This window comes from Ovis canadensis, chromosome 24, assembly GCF_042477335.2.
Source record: "Ovis canadensis isolate MfBH-ARS-UI-01 breed Bighorn chromosome 24, ARS-UI_OviCan_v2, whole genome shotgun sequence".
Lineage (NCBI taxonomy): Eukaryota > Metazoa > Chordata > Mammalia > Artiodactyla > Bovidae > Ovis > Ovis canadensis.
The window spans coordinates 52,262,016-52,279,625 of NC_091268.1; the positions used below are offsets into that span (position 1 = coordinate 52,262,016).

General features: G+C 50.7%; 1 pseudogene; it reads right to left on the reverse strand.

Annotated features, from left to right (window-relative positions):
- Positions 1-8,184: 8,184 nt before the first annotated feature.
- LOC138428889 (myosin-16-like) overlaps positions 8,185-17,610 on the reverse strand; it is a 36,317-nt pseudogene continuing 26,891 nt past the window's right edge.

Sequence of the window (17,610 nt, forward strand, 5' to 3'; positions counted from 1 at the left end):
CTGTAATTTTGATGAGCTCTTTAGAGGCAGTGAACTCAAGGTCCTACTACTCTGCCGTCTTGTCCCATCCCCTCAGTTGGAATTGGAATAGGACTAGATGGGAGTTTTGATCAGCTTCAAGTCATCAACCAGCGGGTATTCACCAAGTGCCAAGTATGGCCAGGCATTTTGTGCAGTGTACAGAAGAGTTGGGTGAAATTCCACTGTCCTCAAGGAACTTAGAGACTAGGGTGAAACCAGTTCACAGATGTCTTAAGTAGAAGGAGATGCATAGTATCTCGAACCTGGAAGTGCCTAGTTAATGTCTGTTGAATGAAACGATGAATAAAGGAAACAGTCTTGAGATTTCAATTGGTCACTCCCAGTTGTGAATGGGAAAGGGGGTTTGTACAGATAGGAACATCAAGAACATAACCAATCATACGTTGGAGAGATTATGTGTTTGCAAAGATCTAAGAATTTCATTCTGTTCAGGAAACCTTTGATATAGAATCTGGAATGTAGATTTGGAGAGTAAGAAGATTGGCTCTTGTTTGTGCCACCAGCTGAATGACCGTGAGCACTTACTGCCAGTCTGCCTCCACTTCTGTCTCTTGCATGGGTTAATGCTAGCCGCCTGTTCCCCACAAGACTCTTGAAAATATTATTGAATCAATGCCTATAAAACTTACAAATTAACAGGGACTTCTCTGGTGGCCCATTGGTTAAGACTCTGTGATTCCACTCCAGGAGGTGTGCATTTGATCCCTGGTCCTGAACTAAGATCCCACATGTCATGTGATGTGGCCAAAAAGTAAAAAAAAAAAAAAGTTAACAAAAGGACAAAACCATAAATGCATGCATACTCTGTGTTATTAATCCTTATGATTTAGATATTGTCCCAAGTGCTGGATATGGTCCTAAGGAGGGAAAATTTCCTGGAGAAAAGGTCTTATACAACTCAGTGCAGAGGGGTTGAAAATTGCATGCAGATTTTTCCACTCTAGGCTGATCATCCAGTTCATTTCTGTAGCAAAGGGGTGGGACCAGTTTATGGGGTGTCTGGGGAAGTAAGATAGTCTCAGATGGCTTCCCTGGTGGCTCAAACCGTAAAGAATCTGCCTACAATGTAGGAGACCCAGGTTCAATCCGTGGGTCGGGAAGATCCCCTGGAGAAGGAAATGGCTACCCACTCCAGTATTCTTGCCTGGAGAATCCCATGGAGAGAGGAGCCGGCTACAGTCCACGGAGTCAGACATGACTGAGCGACTAACGCATAGCTGATTTACAATGTTATGTTAGTTTCAGGTGTTCAGCAAAGTGGTTCAAAGGCTGATCGTCCAGTTCATTTCCGCAGCGCAGGGATGGGACCAGTTTACAGGGTGTCTAGGGATGTAAGATAGTCTCAGATGTATGTAAATAGCATACTGTCACAAATACCATACTTAGAAGAGCAAGTATATAAGCATGCTTATGAATACAAAGTATAATTTTCCTAATTTGTTAAGTGAAATCTGTAGTCACCAGCCTGTAAATCTCCTGAAGGGCCACTTTTTACACATTTTGTTTCTAACACATTTTTAAAATGTTTTTTTTATGCAATCTATTATATATAAAAAAAGATAGTATGATAGCTTAAAAGAGTTCATTAACTTTGGAGATAAGTAGAACTGGGTTCAAACTCTGACTCTGCAGTTTACCAGCTACAGTACGTATGTAACTTTGGTCAAGTCAGTCAACTTCTGTAAGTTTCTGTCAAATAAGGATAATAGTTCTCAGGTCTTCTCTTGGATTCATTTTTTAAAAAAATTTTGGCCACCCCATGTGGCATGTGGGATCTTAGTTCCCCAAGTGGCATGTGGATTCCCCATGTGGCATATGGGATCTTAGTTTCCTCTGCCTGTGAAAGTGCAGAGTTTTAACCACTGGACCATCAGGGAGGTCCCAGTAACCATTAAAAAAAATTACCTGATTGGTCATATTTGTTTTGCTAAATCCTATTGCATTAATGATATGTCTTTTACACATTTACATTGCTTATTTGCTTTATGGTACTTGTCTATTAAAGGTAATATTTAATTCTCATCAAATATAGTGCATGTCATGTACTGTCATGTACTGCTCAACAAATGTAATCACTATGGAGGTCAGTAAGCGTTAAATAATTACATAATCAGTGATGTTTAAAGAATTGTTTTATAGGTGTTTAGAAGGTTTTTAGTGATATCTTTTTAAAAAAATTGTATTTATTTTATTTTTGGCTGTGCTGGGTCTTCACTGCTGCATGGGGTTTTCCTCCAGCTATGGAGAGCAGAGACTGCTCTCTAGCTGCGGTGCCCGGGCTTGTTGCAGTGGCCTCTTGTTGCGGACCGTGGGCTCTAGGCACGCGGGCTGCAGTAGTTGCGGCCCCCAGGCTGAGGAGCGCAGGCTCAGTAGTTGTGGCGCCCGGGCTTAGTTGCTCTGGCGCATTTGGGATCTCCCTGGACCAGGATTGAACCCATGTCTCCTGCACTGGTAGGTGGATTCCTTACCACTGAGCTGCCAGGGAAGCTCCTAAAAGTTGGTGTTTTAAAAATGTAGAAAAAATAAAAAATTAAAAAAAAAAATGTAGAAAAAAAGTATTACGGGATCACTGCTCCAAAACCTCAGGATACATTTTTCATTAGCCTAAGCCAGGTTTCAGGGTTCAGAAGAGAGAACAGTCCCTTATAATAGCCAGCAATAGCCTTCCAGTCTTGCGGATTTGCCATACCTCAAGGTTGGCCTTTTCACAGCAAATTTCCAACCTCAGTTCCTGGTAGCGTGTGGGTGGAAGGGCAGCAGTCTTTGTGATTTCTGGAAACACCCAAAGTTGTGCTCCGTGGGGGTTGACCCAGAACCTGCTGGGTTCCCTGCAAGGACCCAGGATTGGTTTGCATGTGAAAGGAGGACGGGGAAGCTAATTGGTATATGTACCTTCAAATGTCCCTGGGATTTGCTTCAATCAGGTATGGGAAGATACACAGATGTGGAAATGATTGTCATGAAGAAGGAAGTTTATTCACTCAGAGACCTGTCCCTGGAAGCAGAAGGTACGGCATGACATGCCACACAGGGCCTTGTGGGGAAGCCCCAGGGTTGGTCAGGAGCCAGAGGAGCAAGGGGAAAGCAGGCGCATGAGCTTTCATTATGGTTCCCACAGGAAGGAAAGGGGGCGGCTGGGTGAGCAGGGTTAGGATTGGCTGGTGGGGTAACTTCAGTGGGCTGTGGGGCAGAGGGGCGGTCCCTCGTCTGGTCCTGATGCTGGGATGATTAGGGAGGGAAGTACTGCCTCCCAAGGTACACGAACAGTGCAGAGGAGGTGGTTCAGAGCGTGGGCTCTGGGTTGCTGAGCCTGTGCAGGAGAGCCATTTGCTGTCCCTCAGAATCGGCAGCCCTGGGAGAGGCAGCGTCTCCCCAGCCAGGGAGGCCCCAGGTGCCAGAGCTTCAAGAATATAGGAAATAAAACATATATACTTAATATAGCCCGTGATACAAAACTTAGCAATCTTAAAAACTATCCCAAAACATTTAGCAAAACCATCTAAATAAACATTTGCTCCACTTACTCTACAGAACATGGTGCCAATGCCCTGGTTTCAGTCATCATGGATAAGAATTAATAATATTATTTTGCAAGACTGCATAGATTATACCCTCTTAGATCTTTATAAGTCATTCTGAAATTACATATCCTTAGGCAAAAACAATGGGCTTCCCTGGTGGCTCAGCTGGTAAAGAATCCGCCTGCAATGCAGGAGACCCCGGTTCAATCCCTGGGTCTGGAAGGTCTCCTGGAGGAAGGAATGGAAACCCGCTCCAGCATTCTTGCCTGGAGAATCCCCATGGACAGAGGGGCCTGGTGGGCTACAGTCCATGGGGTTCCAAAGAGTTGGACATAACTGAGCGACTAACACTTTCAGACAGAAACAGCAAATGTGGCTAACTGAAGTCTGTTGTGTGTGTGTTTTTAATATAAATACTGGGTCAGAAACTTCATCTCATCCCCTGCCACGAAGAATTATTTCTCTCTCTACCTTAACTGAATGGTCTTGGGCAAGTCACTGAGCCTGCCTCTGTCTGGGCCCCCACTCTCCCCAGCAGAGTGAGGAGCTGCTCCACGTGTGGGCTGTCCTCCAGGTCTAAACCTCATGGATGCCCCTTGCATCTCTCCAGCAAGAGGCTCGCTGCCGTCAGCTACCAGACTAACAGCCTAGGAGAGCCTCCCGGGGAGGGTCAGCTGCAGAAGTCATGTGGAATGCTAGAAGGAACTTGGCAAATGCTTCAGTGTTAGCATAATGGGCGCTGTGCCAAGTTATCTTGTTTAAACTTCACATTCTTACGAGGCAGATGCTGTTATTATTCCTCGTTTAATAGTCAAGAAAGCAGGAGGTAAGATAGGTTAAGTTGCCCAAGGTCATACTAGTAGGGAAGTGGAAACCATATCTGTCTGACTTCAATGCATAAGAATTAGACTTATTTTGTGTAATTACAGAGGTGAAGACTAGATCAAAATAAGGTCAAACTAGGGGAGACATATTACGATTCAGTACTGAGTGGGACTTTTGAACCATGACTGTCAGCCAGAACTGCAATGGACTGCCTTTTTCCACTGGAAGAGTTCAAGTTGGATTACCATTTACTTTTCAGGGATGCTATGAAAGGGAATCCCAAATTAGCCAAAGGCTGGACTCGATACCCTCTAAATGTGCCTTCCAGTTCTAAAATCCCTCCCCCCCCCAAGTATTTATTTCCTTATTTGGCTGTGCTGGGTCTTAGTTGGAGCACTCTGGATCTTCAGTCTGTTGCAGCACTAAAGGTCTTCCGTTGCAGCACATGGGATTTTGTGTCCTGTGGAAACTTAGTTGTGGCGTGTGAGCTCTAGTTTCCTGACCAGGGATCAAACCCGGGCCCCCTTCACTGGGAGCATGGAGTCTGAGCCACTTGACCACCAAGGAAGTCCGTAAAATTCTAATATATAATCATTCTTAGATTGTGTGATTTGGGGTCTCCCTGGTTAGTCACACCCAGCATTTGGAGACCCCACCACCAGAGGGCAGTGTTTTCACATTGGCGTATTTGTGTCTAGAGTGCCAAGTTTAGAAACATCACAAGGATGATGTGGGCACCCAGAACAGAATATTACTGTCCCTTCCTCCAGCAGCCCGAACAGTGACTTCTGTCTGCCAGTGCATTGGAGAGGGGTCGGGTGGTGAGATTCAAAGGGAAGCCCCCTTCTCCAGAGGGCTGGGGGGGGGGTCTTTCCGAGGCCTCTGCCCCTGCACCCCAAAGACTAGGACAGAAGGAGAGGAATGGGGTTGAGAAGTGCCGGAAGATGACAAGGAAATCCGGTCACACTTGGGAAGACTGAAGGACCCGGGAACGGAAGAGTGACTCGGAGAGACCGTGAGACCTCTCTTCCATTCAGGTGGTTCTGCAGGGTCCTGGGTATCAGCACCAGGGATGGCAAGTGGATTCCGCCAGTGGGTAGGGACCTGATTTTCTTTTATTTTAAAGATGTTCATTTATTTATTTATTTGGCTGCCTCAGGTCATCCCATAGGCTGAGTTGTTGCAGCACGGGGCCTTAGTACATGTGGGATCTTAGTTCCCCATCCAGGAACTGAACCCACATCCCCTGCAGTGCAAGGCAGATTCTTAACCCCTGGACCATCAGGGAAGTCCCCAGCCTGATTTTAGGAAGTGCTCTGTGCAATGTCAGAAAGCACTGCATTTCTTTGGGAGGCATTCACTCCACCTGTGTTTTACCATATTTACTCTGTTGCCCCTTCGGGTCTGGCACTTTCTCATTGCTGATTAACGGCAGTGGAATACAGTACCCAAAACCATCTGCCCTCACAGAGCTGACCCGCCTGTGTCTGAGCATCCGGGGAGACAGGGGAGGCAGGGTGTGTGTTGGGGGGCCTTTGGGTCATCAGCCTGGATGGATCTTACCATCCCTTCAGGGCATCCTGTAACTATCTCAGCTCTCTGTCTTCATATCCCTTATACACAAGCCTGTGAATGAGGATGCAGGGTCACCACAGGACCCTGGTATACTGTAAAACTTGCCTTTGGGTTTGGAAGTCTCAGGAAAAAATTCTTCACTTAAAAACGATCTTCAGTCAGCCTGTTTTTCATGTTTCTTCTATTTAAGATTCGTGGGGACACGGTATTAAAATTGTCCGCCTGAGAAATTACTTCTAGAGAACAGCCAGGTCCCAGAGACGTTGCACATTCCATCCTTGACATGAGCATGTAGGATCTCAGCTAAATCAGACCCGCAGTTACTGTTATCCAAGTGCGTGAGCTTGGTGCTGTCTCTCAGAGGAGCCATGCTAATTTTACTGCCTCTAATGGCCAGGTATTTACATCCCCAAGCCTCTCGCCCCCACAGCTATCTTTATTCTTTTGCACCTGTCTCTTTCTGGCTTGCACTTTCCTTTGCATAGTCTCGGGATAGGCCCAGTTTTCCATTTTTCACATATTTTTTCCTCTCAGTGGTCTGCTGTTGAGATATGTATCATGCTGGCAGGAAAAAGAGAGAGAGGGTGAGAAGATCCTTGTGGGCTGGGAGTTCTAATATCTTTATCGCCTTCCTGCTAGAAAGACAGCGCCCTCAGGCACATGGGCTGCTTTTTCTTCCTTGTAATGGGCATCACCGGGTCCTACCTGGTTCATCCTCTGCTAGGTTATAAGGCTTTAGGGACACCTTCTTTGGTCCTGGCATGCCTGGATAGGCCTGGGATATGGGGTTAAAGACCCAATGAACCAGGACACAGAGAGCAGACCCCAGGGGCTCCACCTCATCACCTCTGGATGCTGTTGGCAGGACTGCACCATGGTGACACAGGATGGTGACATGAAGACACGGCAACTGGACCAGGGCCAGCAGACCCCAGGCACAACCAGTCACCAAGCCAGTGCACATGGTGCCTGATCCTGGAAGCTAGACCTAGGTAGGAGGGGCTGCAATGCCTCCCGAGTCTGGGTGGTGCAGGGAGCCTCAGGAATAACCCCACCAAGAGAGGGGAGCTCAACAGAAGGGACCCCATTGAGATTTTTGCCCTGAAAGGAGGTTACATGTTAATCGTTGGACTCATCCAGAGGCAAGCCACTGGTTTCCTTAACTTTCTGAGAGAACCAGTATTTAAGAGTCAGAATTAAGAAAAAGATTCTTCGTCCTATTTTTTTATTCCCTCCCTAAGCAAACGGTAAGAAAAAACTTAGCCTGAATCCAAGAGAAGTTGGAAAGAGCAAAGCAGAGCAGGTGAGCTTGGAGCACGGCTGCTGCCGCTGCTAAGTCACTTCAGTCTTGGTCGACTCTGCGCGACCCCACAGACAGCAGCCCACCAGGCTCCCCTGGCCCTGGGGTTCTCCAGGCGAGAACACTGGAGTGGGTTGCCATTTCCTTCTCCAATGCAGGAAAGTGAAAGTGAAATCGCTCAATTGTGTCCGACTCTTAGTGACCCCATAGACTGCAGCCCAGCAGGCTCCTCCATCCATGGGATTCTCTGGGCAAGGGTAATAGAGTGGGGTGCCATCGTCTCCTCCGCAGAGCGTGGAGTCCACACCTACTGGCTATGGGCTGGGGCCGTGGGCCCTCACTCCTCAGACAGCGTCTTGGAGGAGCCCCGACACCTGGATGATCTCCAGGAGGTGATGCCCTTGCCGGCCGCGAGATGTCTGGAGCGCAGCTTGCTGAGGGCGGTCTCCGCCGTGCCCGCCCGCTCCTTGGCATAACCCAGCTCGTGCGCCGTCTTCTGTAGCGGGCCAGCATCTGGTTGGCCTGCTCCTACTGTGACCAATGCACGGTGGAAAACGGGGCGTAAAGCTGGCTCGATCTGGTTAAATGTGCATTGTTTCTGCTTCTGCCCAGATATCCTGAGTTCAGTCATTCTGTAAGGCTCGTTGGGAGACACAACGGCCCTGGGTCAGGGGCGCGCCCCAGGCCATCACGGGTGCCCACCTGCAGCACTCTTAGCGGACGGTTTTGGGCTCTGATGTCCCTGTTTATAAATGAAGTGTGCTCTGTGTGGTTTTAGGCGTTAGCTCTTGGTGCCCTGCTGTGGAAGGTGTGGTTTTGGAGCTTTCTCTGGCCTCTGTCCCTCATTTCCCACCCCCTCGTCTTCCCAGTGGGGCCATACTGTCGTTTTAGTTAGAATCGTATTTCCTGTAAGCCTGACCTTTAGCCAGGCTTTTGGGAAGGGTGGCGGGTGCCTGGGTGACTGACGGAGTCAGTGTGGTGGGCCCAGAGCTGGCAGCGAATGACAGTAGGGTCAAACAGGTCCAGGTCGTGCTTGGTGTTGGTGAGACTCACCTCGGCCGTGCTGCAGGCCTGTGGGGGCCAGTCCGGCCTGGCAGAGCCCCCCTGGTCTCTGTGGCACCTAGGACCATCACTTAAAGATATGTGATGTTAACCAACAGTGCAGCAAGAGGTGAAAAGACATAGCAGTCTGTAACCCAAACCACCGAGGTTTAATTTTCCTTGATTTCTCCCCATTACCGTCCATGAGGATACATAATTTCTTTCATTTAATTAGCCTCGTGGGCCCACACACATGCTCTGGCTTTGTAGTTAACCTTTTTACTCGCTGTGGAATCAGATAATTTTCACATTCCTTCTGCGTCTTCATAACATACGACTTTCTTCAAGGAGGCAGCACTGTTGACCCCGACCTCACCCCCAAGCCAACCTTGGGCTCTTCATCCAGCTACCGCTTGTAGTCGTCCCCTGCAATGTCAGGGATGTCTTTATCCACAGCATCTGGTTGAGCGGGCTCTGGGATTCTTTGTACTCCCAGGTCAGCTCACCGTTTTCAGCTGAGCGAGAAGGGGACAGAAATGTGGAGCCAGGTGCCAAGCCTGGCTCTTGGAGAACCCATCAATATGGCAGCTTGGCTGGAGGGGCTGGGATGGGGAGCGCAGTGACCCCCACCTCCGCTGCCCAAATCAAGTGGGCCCAGGAGGGGCGCAAGTGCCCAAGGGTCCCCACTGTCCAGGTGATGTGCGTGGGACAAGTGGCTGCAGATAACGAGGCGCCAAGCCCCTGGCAGGGGACACACAAGTTTGGAGACAACAGTGAGGCCAAGAATGTTTACTTTGAAAAATCCATTCGTCATAGCCCCTGAACCCCCTCCTGTCATCTGAGGACTGATTTCTGGAGCCAGAGGATGCCAAGGGTTTCCAGCTCTGCCCTGTAAGTCTTCAGTTTTGTGATCGATTCACCCCCAACCTCACCGTTTCACTCTTCTTATCCATCCAGTGGGGAAATTGATTTTTAAAAGTATTGAGGATGCGGGCAGTAAAGCCAAATGATGCCCCAGGTTCTCTGGTGTCAGTGCTCGAGAGCTGTGTCTAACTGGCACACCTAAGGAGTGTTAAGCTCTCCAAGGAACTACACTTTTGCTTGACCCAACTGTTGCCCCCTGTCTAGGGCCCAGACTGGGAAGTTAGATGTTAACTTGCATATGCATGAGTCGCAAATCATTTTTGACCTAGAGATGTAAAGAATTTCGGTTGCAGTAGTACTGCCTGGTTGGACAGGAACCAGTTTTGCATCTAACTTGTCAGAGTTACTGAAGCGTTCCTTTCCCAACTGGCTGTGTAAACCTTGGCCCCTCAGATGCTTTTCAAAGGTGGCTGTACCATCTTTCCAGTTCCCTCATTAGTGACCCGTGTTTGCTTTATGTTTGTAGGCAGATCATGTTTTAAAATGCTGGAAAATTGTGTTATATCAATAGTAGTGCTCCTCCTGTTGATCCCACAGAGAGACTGAGAGAACCAACATGAAAATGTTGTGAGTAGAGTTCCCTGTTTCCTTTTACGCTGTGAAAATGTTACTTGGAGCAAGCACTCAGCAGGCAGAAGAAAATCTCCATGTCTCATCACAGGGGATGTGGGTTTTCCAAGGTCAGGGAGGCTCCAGGAGGGGACTCGTGTCCTCTTTCAGGTTCCTTGAGGATCCCCATTCCGTCCTCAGGAAGCTGCGGGGAGGGCAAGCTCACCCTGGAGGTGGGTCCTGATGGCGTTGATTTCCACCTGGTTCTGCTCCAGCTCCGCCACTTTCGCGTCGGCCTCTGCCAGCTGTCCTCCAGCTTTCAGATGTGGGCCTCAGTGTTCATCTGCTCAGCGAGAATGGACCCAGTGGGGGAATGAGCAGGCCCAGGCCAGCCCCACCCTGCTTCCCAGCTGGGCTGCCCTCTTGCAGCCTCCCTGGCCACCTGCCTCATCCTTTTAGAACACTCATATCTCAGCAGCTGACCGTTTTCTATCAACATAAACCCAGAGCCTTTGGGTTGGCTCATAGCCCCTCACTTGTGGGCCCCGGCTGACCTCACCCACTAAGAAAATGCCGCATTAGAGCAGGAGTCTCAGATAAAACAGGCGCTACAGTGGTCTCTCTGGAGTGTCTGCAGTTTGGAGATACCTGTTGGCTGGGACCTGGGCCCCTGAAGCCTCATCCCTGCTCACCTCTGGAGCCCCCCCACTTCCCTGGAGCTCCTCACTTCCCTCATGTCACACGAAGACTCTTCCTGTGGCAGGTGCTGGATAAACGCATGTTGAGTGACTGAAATTTTCTTTCCTCCCATGGATCGCTTTTTCAGCGTGGCCGTGACTGCACTTGTCTCTCCTCCTACGTCTCTAGCTCCTCAAGGATACAGTCTTCCTAATGTCATGGAGATCCTAGTAGCTCACATTTATGGAGCTTTTCCTTATGTGCCAGGGACTGTTGTAGCCCTAACAAGCACTGTGAGGCGGGCTGTACCCCTGTTTTATGGATGGGGAAGCCGAGGCACACTTGGGTGGTGCACCTTGGCCAAGGTTATATCCCCGGCGTGTGGGGTCTGTGATGGGTCTATCTTGATTCCCTTCACAGCATCTAGATCGCGCCTCAGGCCTGTCAGGGGGCTCCTCGGGGGATATTATTCAAGAAGGCTCTGCAGGGGTCCCCCTCACCTTGGACTTCTGCATGGTCTCCACGGTGGCGTCCATCTCGGCCTTCACGCCCTGCTTGTCCATCTCCAGCTTGGACTTCACCCTCTGCAGGTTCTCCACGTGCTCGGTTAGCTCGGCCATGGAGTCCGTGTGCTTCCTGCGTGCTGCACTCTGCAGGGCCACCCCCTCCGGCTCCCACCGCAGCTGTAGCAGCTTGGCCTCCCACTTGCGGTTCTGCTCGATCCGGGGCGGAGCAGAGGCAGGGCTCCTGGGCGGGCCAGCACCGGCCCCCCTGAGGCGTTCAGTCTCAGTCCCGCTTGTACCCACTGAACTGAGCAACCCAGAGCAAAGTGGATGGAACCAGCCCCCTCTTGCCTGTCCTCTATTATTAATTGTTTTCTCCCCTAGGTAGCCCTGGGAATTCAGCAAGAACTAACTGGTCTTTATCCCCTTGCTCATTGTCCAGTAGGCGGGCAGGATTTGGGGATCCTGGCCCCCCGAGGATGGCACCTAAGCAGACGTGGCTCCCCCAGCCTCTTCCAGCCCGTCACTTAAGCCTTTCAGGTCTCGGGACAGGTTGCTGTGTTGTTTCTCCCCCCGAGGGAGGTGAATGACGCTGACCCTGACTGTTCAAGAGCCCCCGTTTCCTTTAGTAAAGACTGGGATGACCGAGTGGCATCTATGGGGTCAGGGGCCTGTGCTTGCAGGGGGCCTGTCCTCTGCCCCCCCCCCACTTCAGCAAAGGGAGCTGTCTGGGGGGCTTTAGTGCCCATCCTGCCCCCTGCCACATTGGGCTGAAGCTGGAGTGTGTGTTTGGATTCATCTCCCTGTAGGATCCCTCCCCACAAGCCTGCCTCCACTCCTGGCTCTCCCCTTCACACCTCTGTCCCTACGCATGCAGGTGCTATCCGATCCCCTTTGCCTGGAACCTCCTTCCCACCTCGGCCTATCTTCAGGCGCCCAGGCTACTCCTGCCCCCTCGGCTTGGACGGCAGCACGGAGAGCGTCTGTGTATCTTTCGTCGTCACTGGTGTGCACGTGTAGCACAGGGCCGGGCACACAGGAGGCGCTCAAGAAACTAACAAGGCCTTTCCAGCTGGAACCTTGTCCTCCTCTCTGTTGGCTTCCGGTGGAGTTTCTACGCCTGGTTGGACTGTGGCTTCCCTGGGTCTTTTGACTCCAGGAAGAGTGGACGTGTTTCACTCACCTCGGCTCATTGCCCTCTCAGCCTCCAGCTCTTGCGGCAGCTCCTCGATTCACGCCTAGCAGGCAGATAAGCAAACAGAGCAATTTCTCTCTCTGGTGTGAGGTTAGAGACCTACCCATTGGCCTTGTAGGATGGAAATGAGGGATGGCAGCTTAGCCTATACGGGACACTGTCAAAAGCAGAAGGAAGCAGGGTGCAGAGAGTGTGCGATGGGAGGCAGGAGGAAGGCTGGGGTGTGCACGACACCGCCAGGGGGCCGGCCTACTGGCCTGGACAGAGTGGTGGGGGGACAGTGGGCGACGAGCTAGGGAGGGAGCAGGGCTAGTTCGTGGAGGGCCCTGCGGCCACCGTGAGGACTTGAAACTGAAGCCGGAGTGAGGCAGACATGAGTCAGTCTCCGAAGACTGTGGTAGCAGCAGGTCAGCAGACAGGGGCCGAGGCCCAGGCCAGTGCATTTCAGGAGGGGAGCCAGGTCTCCTCTGCCCCGATAGACCTGGCGTTCCTTCAGTTTCCTCTGCAGTGTGGAATTCGGAGACTGCTCGTCCTCTCCTTGAGTTGACAGAGTTGATTTCCATATCCCTCCTGCCGGAGGAGGTTTGCCCTCCCGAGGAAAAGCTCTGAGGCTGGGCCAGTGAGCCAGCATGGGAGTGGAGCCGGGGGAGACCTTGGCCCTGCTGAGACCCCTCACCCCGACCCCTGGCCTTCTCACCCTACAGATGAGTCGCCCCCTGAGCCCTAGACTCCGCTCCACTGGCTTCCTACGGACCCGCCCATTCATTCACTCACTCGTGCACTTATTATTTTGTTTCTTACTGAGTCCCTCCTGGTGCCAGACATCGCCTGGGATTCCAGGGACTCGTCAGTGAACAAAACGGACAGAACTCACTGCTCTGGCGCAGCTTACAGTCTACAGACCCCAGAATCGCACAAAACACTTGACTTTTTTTAGGGAAAATGTTCCTTCCAAAACTTGCCGCAAAAGGCTGTCTCCTCCTGATGCGTGAGTCCCATGTGTCAGGAGCCACGTGTGAGAACTAAGAGGCCAGAGACCACGCAGATGGATGGGTCGGATGGGTCAGGGTCTCCTGTACCTTCTGGTGTGCCTCCCGGTGCTGAGAGGTGGATTTCGCTGCACACGCCCTCGGGGCAGCCAGTGGCGCTTTAGACCTGCCTTAGGCAGAATGTGCTTCAAAGACAGAGTGCAGCTTCTGCCCCACAGCGGCCCTCCTTACTGCCTCCTTCTCTCCCTTCCCCGTGGCCTCTGACTCAGTTCTGGTTTATGCCTGGACTGTTGCAGCAGCTTCCCAGTTGTCTTCCTGCTGCCAGCTTTTCTCACCCCACCTGTCCTCCACGTTATTCCCAGGGTGATGCTGCTAACATACCCCCTCCATGCCTCGTGATCACGGACAGCTCAGTTTGTAGGCTTCTGCGCAGACTCCCTCCCTCTGGGGTGGCTGCTTTGCTTACTATCAGCCTCTTGTCCACTGTCCATGGCCCTGTGTGAGGCTGGGAGCTCCCTGAGCACAGGGAGCACCTACTCGCTCCTCCCTAATCCTCCGTGCCGGGCACAGTGCCTGGCACAGAGTGGGTGCTGGGGAAGTGCGTTTAGTACACAAAGCCCTGAGCACAGGCTGTCCAGGAAGTGCTCGGTGTTGCTAACACTGCTGCAGGCGAAATGAAAGAGTGCGTACTTTTCTTTTTCATCACCTCCTGGAGATCTAGCTTGGACCACTCCATCTCACTGAGATGGTCGGTGGGAATCTTCAGGTCACTCTCAGCTTTCCAGCAAGCCTTTTCCACTTCCAGCCAAATTTTTTTTTTCTGTTTCCAGTTATCCTCCAGCTGCGGAGACAAAAAATGCAAGAGAAAGTAGAGTTGTGTGTGTGGCGGGGGAGAGGGGTGTATGAGGCCAGAATGCAGTAAAGAACCAGACTGGGTCAGGTTCCTTAGCTGTGGCATCAGAAAGCCCCTTGCTTTCTCGTTCCCAGAATGGACAGACCCGGCCATCAGGGTATAGAATCAGGCCCAGGGGCGGGGCACTGCCTCGTGGATCTGGCTGCTGAGCTTGCTGTCGGTCTTGGTCAGGTGGTTCGCCTTGTCCTCCTCGGCCCAGGTTGTCAAGGGGTCCTGGAAAGATACACGTGTGTGTCCCACGAGGCGGGTCGGAGCAGCTGAACAGAGCTGGTTCTCTGCCATCACTTCCGGGCCGAGTTGATGATGTGAGTGATCATCAACTCCGTTATGGAGCGCCTGCTCCTGAGAGACGCGTGAGCCCAGGGCAGACCGATCTCCCGTTAGCCGCAGGTGGACCCCAGGGGCAGCTGGGGGCCCTGGTTCTCCAAGGGGCACATAGGAAACCTGCGGTGGGGGGGCTTCTGGCTGTCACAACATTTGGGGTCCTCGCTATGTGGGTGTTTCCAGAGACACTGGATGTCTGGTTTTGCTCTGGACAATAGGTTGTGAAGAATAATTCTGCAGTCCAACCAGGCATTCATGTAAGTAAACAACTATTAAAAATAAATAAATAAAATAAAAACAAAACAAAAAAACCCAACTTTTATGCTTTTCTGAACCTAGAACTCGGCACCTCTGCACATTTAACTCAAAAAAATTTATTTTTCATTTAGCATACACTATATTTTAAAAGAATGATGTACTGTGAAAACTGAGAGAGGATTTACTTGTTATTGAAACTTCCCTGAGAATTATCCTCTGTTTTGTAAAATCTCATCACTGGCAGCACCCACTCTTGGCTACCTTGGTGGTCACCAACACCCCCTCCAGTGCCCGTCGGTAGCCGTCATAGATGGGCTCGGGCAGGCAGAACTCTCAGATCCGCCTGAGCTTTTGCAGTTTGACAGCCTCATTATTTATTATGAACTAATGTCACTCATTTCTCCATTTATATGGAAGGGCACCCAATTGATTTTCCTGAAGTTATGTGTTAGTTACATTATCGTTGTCTTCAGTTCGGGATGGTAAGAGGGCCTTCCAAAATACAGTTGATCCTCATTGTCTGTGAGTTATCTATTTGCCAATTTACCTGCTCACTAAAGTTTATTTGTAATCCCCAAATCAATACTCATGGTGCTTTTGTGGTCATTCATGGACACGCACAACAGCGAAAATGTCAAGTTGCCTGAGGAGTACATTTTTTCCCAGCTGAGTTTGGATAAATGATGCTCTTTCATCTCGGTTCAGCTCCTACTGCAAACAAGTGTCCTTCTCCTGGTCTGTTTAGTGCCAGGTTTTTTTACATTGGTACTTTTTTTTATTGGTGATTTCATTGCTTATGATGCCACCAAGAACAGTGCCACCGTGCTGCCTGGTGTTGCTGATGCAAGAAGGCTCTGAAGTGCTTTGCAGAGAAAATCTGTGTGTTGGATGGGCTTTGTTCAGGCCCGAGATACAGTGACTGTTGACCGTGGGTTCAATGTCAAGGAATCAACAATATGTATTAAATATCGTGTGTTTTTCAACATAAACACACATAAAACAAGATAATGTATAAATCAAAACCATGTATGATTTATCGATGGGTTGAGAAAAACGCTGTGACCAAAGGTTTGCAGGAACCTAAACGCTGGGCTGGAGGAAGCACGAGCTGGAGTCAAGATTGCTGGGAGAAATATCAGTAACCTCAGATATGCAGATGGCACCACCCTTATGGCAGAAAGTGAAGAAGAACTAAAGAGCCTCGTGATGAAAGAGAAAGAGGAGAGTGAAAAAGCTGGCTTAAAATGCAACATTCAGAAAACTAAGATCATGGCATCTGGTCCCATTACTTCATGGCAAATAGATGGGGTGGAAACAGTGTCAGACTTTTTTGAGGGGGGCTCCAAAATCACTGCAGATGGTGACTACAGCCATGAAATTAAAAGACGCTTACTCCTTGGAAGGAAAGTTATGACCAACCTAGATGGCATATTCAAAAGCAGAAACATTACATTGCCAAGAAAGGGCCATCTAGTCAAGGCTATGGTTTTTCCAGTGGTCACGTATGGATGTGAGAGTTGGACTGTGAAGAAAGCTGAGCGCTGAAGAATTGATGCTTTTGAACTGTGGTGTTGGAGAAGACTCTTGAGAGTCCCTTGGACTGCAAGGAGATCCAACCAGTCCATCCTAAAGGAGATCAGTCCTGGATGTTCTTTGGAAGGACTGATGCTAAAGCTGAAACTCCAGTACTTTGGCCACCTCATGCAAAGAGTTGACTCATTGGAAAAGACTGATGCTTGGAGGGATTGGGGGCAGGAGGAGAAGAGGATGACAGAGGATGAGATGGCTGGATGGCATCACCGACCTGATGGACGTGAGTTTGAGTGAACTCTGGGAGTTGGTGATGGATAGGGAGGCCTGGCATGCTGCAGTTTATGGGGTTGCAAAGAGTCGGACACGACCGAGCAACTGAACTGAACTGAACCCTGTATTTCTCCGAGAGCAGAGGTTCAGGCTTTGCTAATTCAGTGGCTTCATCACCTTGAATAATGAGAACTGAGCATGTTTGTTATAAAAGGGGGCTCTGGGTTTGATATGATGGAGAGTCACAGTCTAAGGGGAGGTGTTGCCAGGGGCAGCAGAGAGAGAGGTGCTCTGGGGACATACGTAGATCCATGATGTCAGCAAACACAGGGATGCGGGTCCACTGAATCTGGTTCCGGGCTTCAGCTTGCTCTTGGGCCCTGATCTGGGCTAGGAGGTGTTCCGTGCCACTGTTGGCACTGATGGGTGGTCAGAGCTGGCTCTGGACTCAGAGAGCCCTGTGATCTCAAGAGCTCACGTCTGTTGTTGCTGTGGTGAATCAAGGTTTGCTGGTGCTTTAGAACTCCGGGACACTTCCATGGATGCACTTCGCCCTTACGATCCTAGGAGCATCCCTCCATGGTGCCTGGACCATTCTGAGCCACACCTGCCCCCTTTCACTCTGAACCTGTCCTAGTTTGGGTGATAAATGACACGATCACCCCACTACAGCAAACCTGGAAGGGAGGCCGCCAGTGACCGTGCCCACTTGATGGACGAAGGCACCTTGATTCAGGGAGACTTGGTGACTTCCCAGGGGCCCCAGCTGAGGGGTGGCAAAGCTGGGGTTTGACAGGAGTCTCCTGTCTCCGAACTCCCACTTCAAGGGGAGAGGCAGGCAATACCTACCTGATGCAGCTCCCTCTTCTCCTTCCAGAGCTTGGCGATGGAGTCATCTTGAAGGGAGAGGTCCCCAGTCAGTGAACAGACTTTGTGATCCAGGGCCTGGAGGTGGGGTGGGGGACTTTAAGGCTGGGAATATCTTTGGGGGCAGGGGGAGGGGGTGCATGCTCCAAGAGAGGGTCCTCAGCATGGCTGCACCCCAGGGTCACCTGGGGGCCTGGGAGATGCCAATGCCCAACCAAGTCAGGATCTCGGGGTGGGGGGGCAGTGAGGACACTGTCAAGCCTTGGCTACTCAACGCCTGGTCCTCGGACAGCAGCCGTGGCA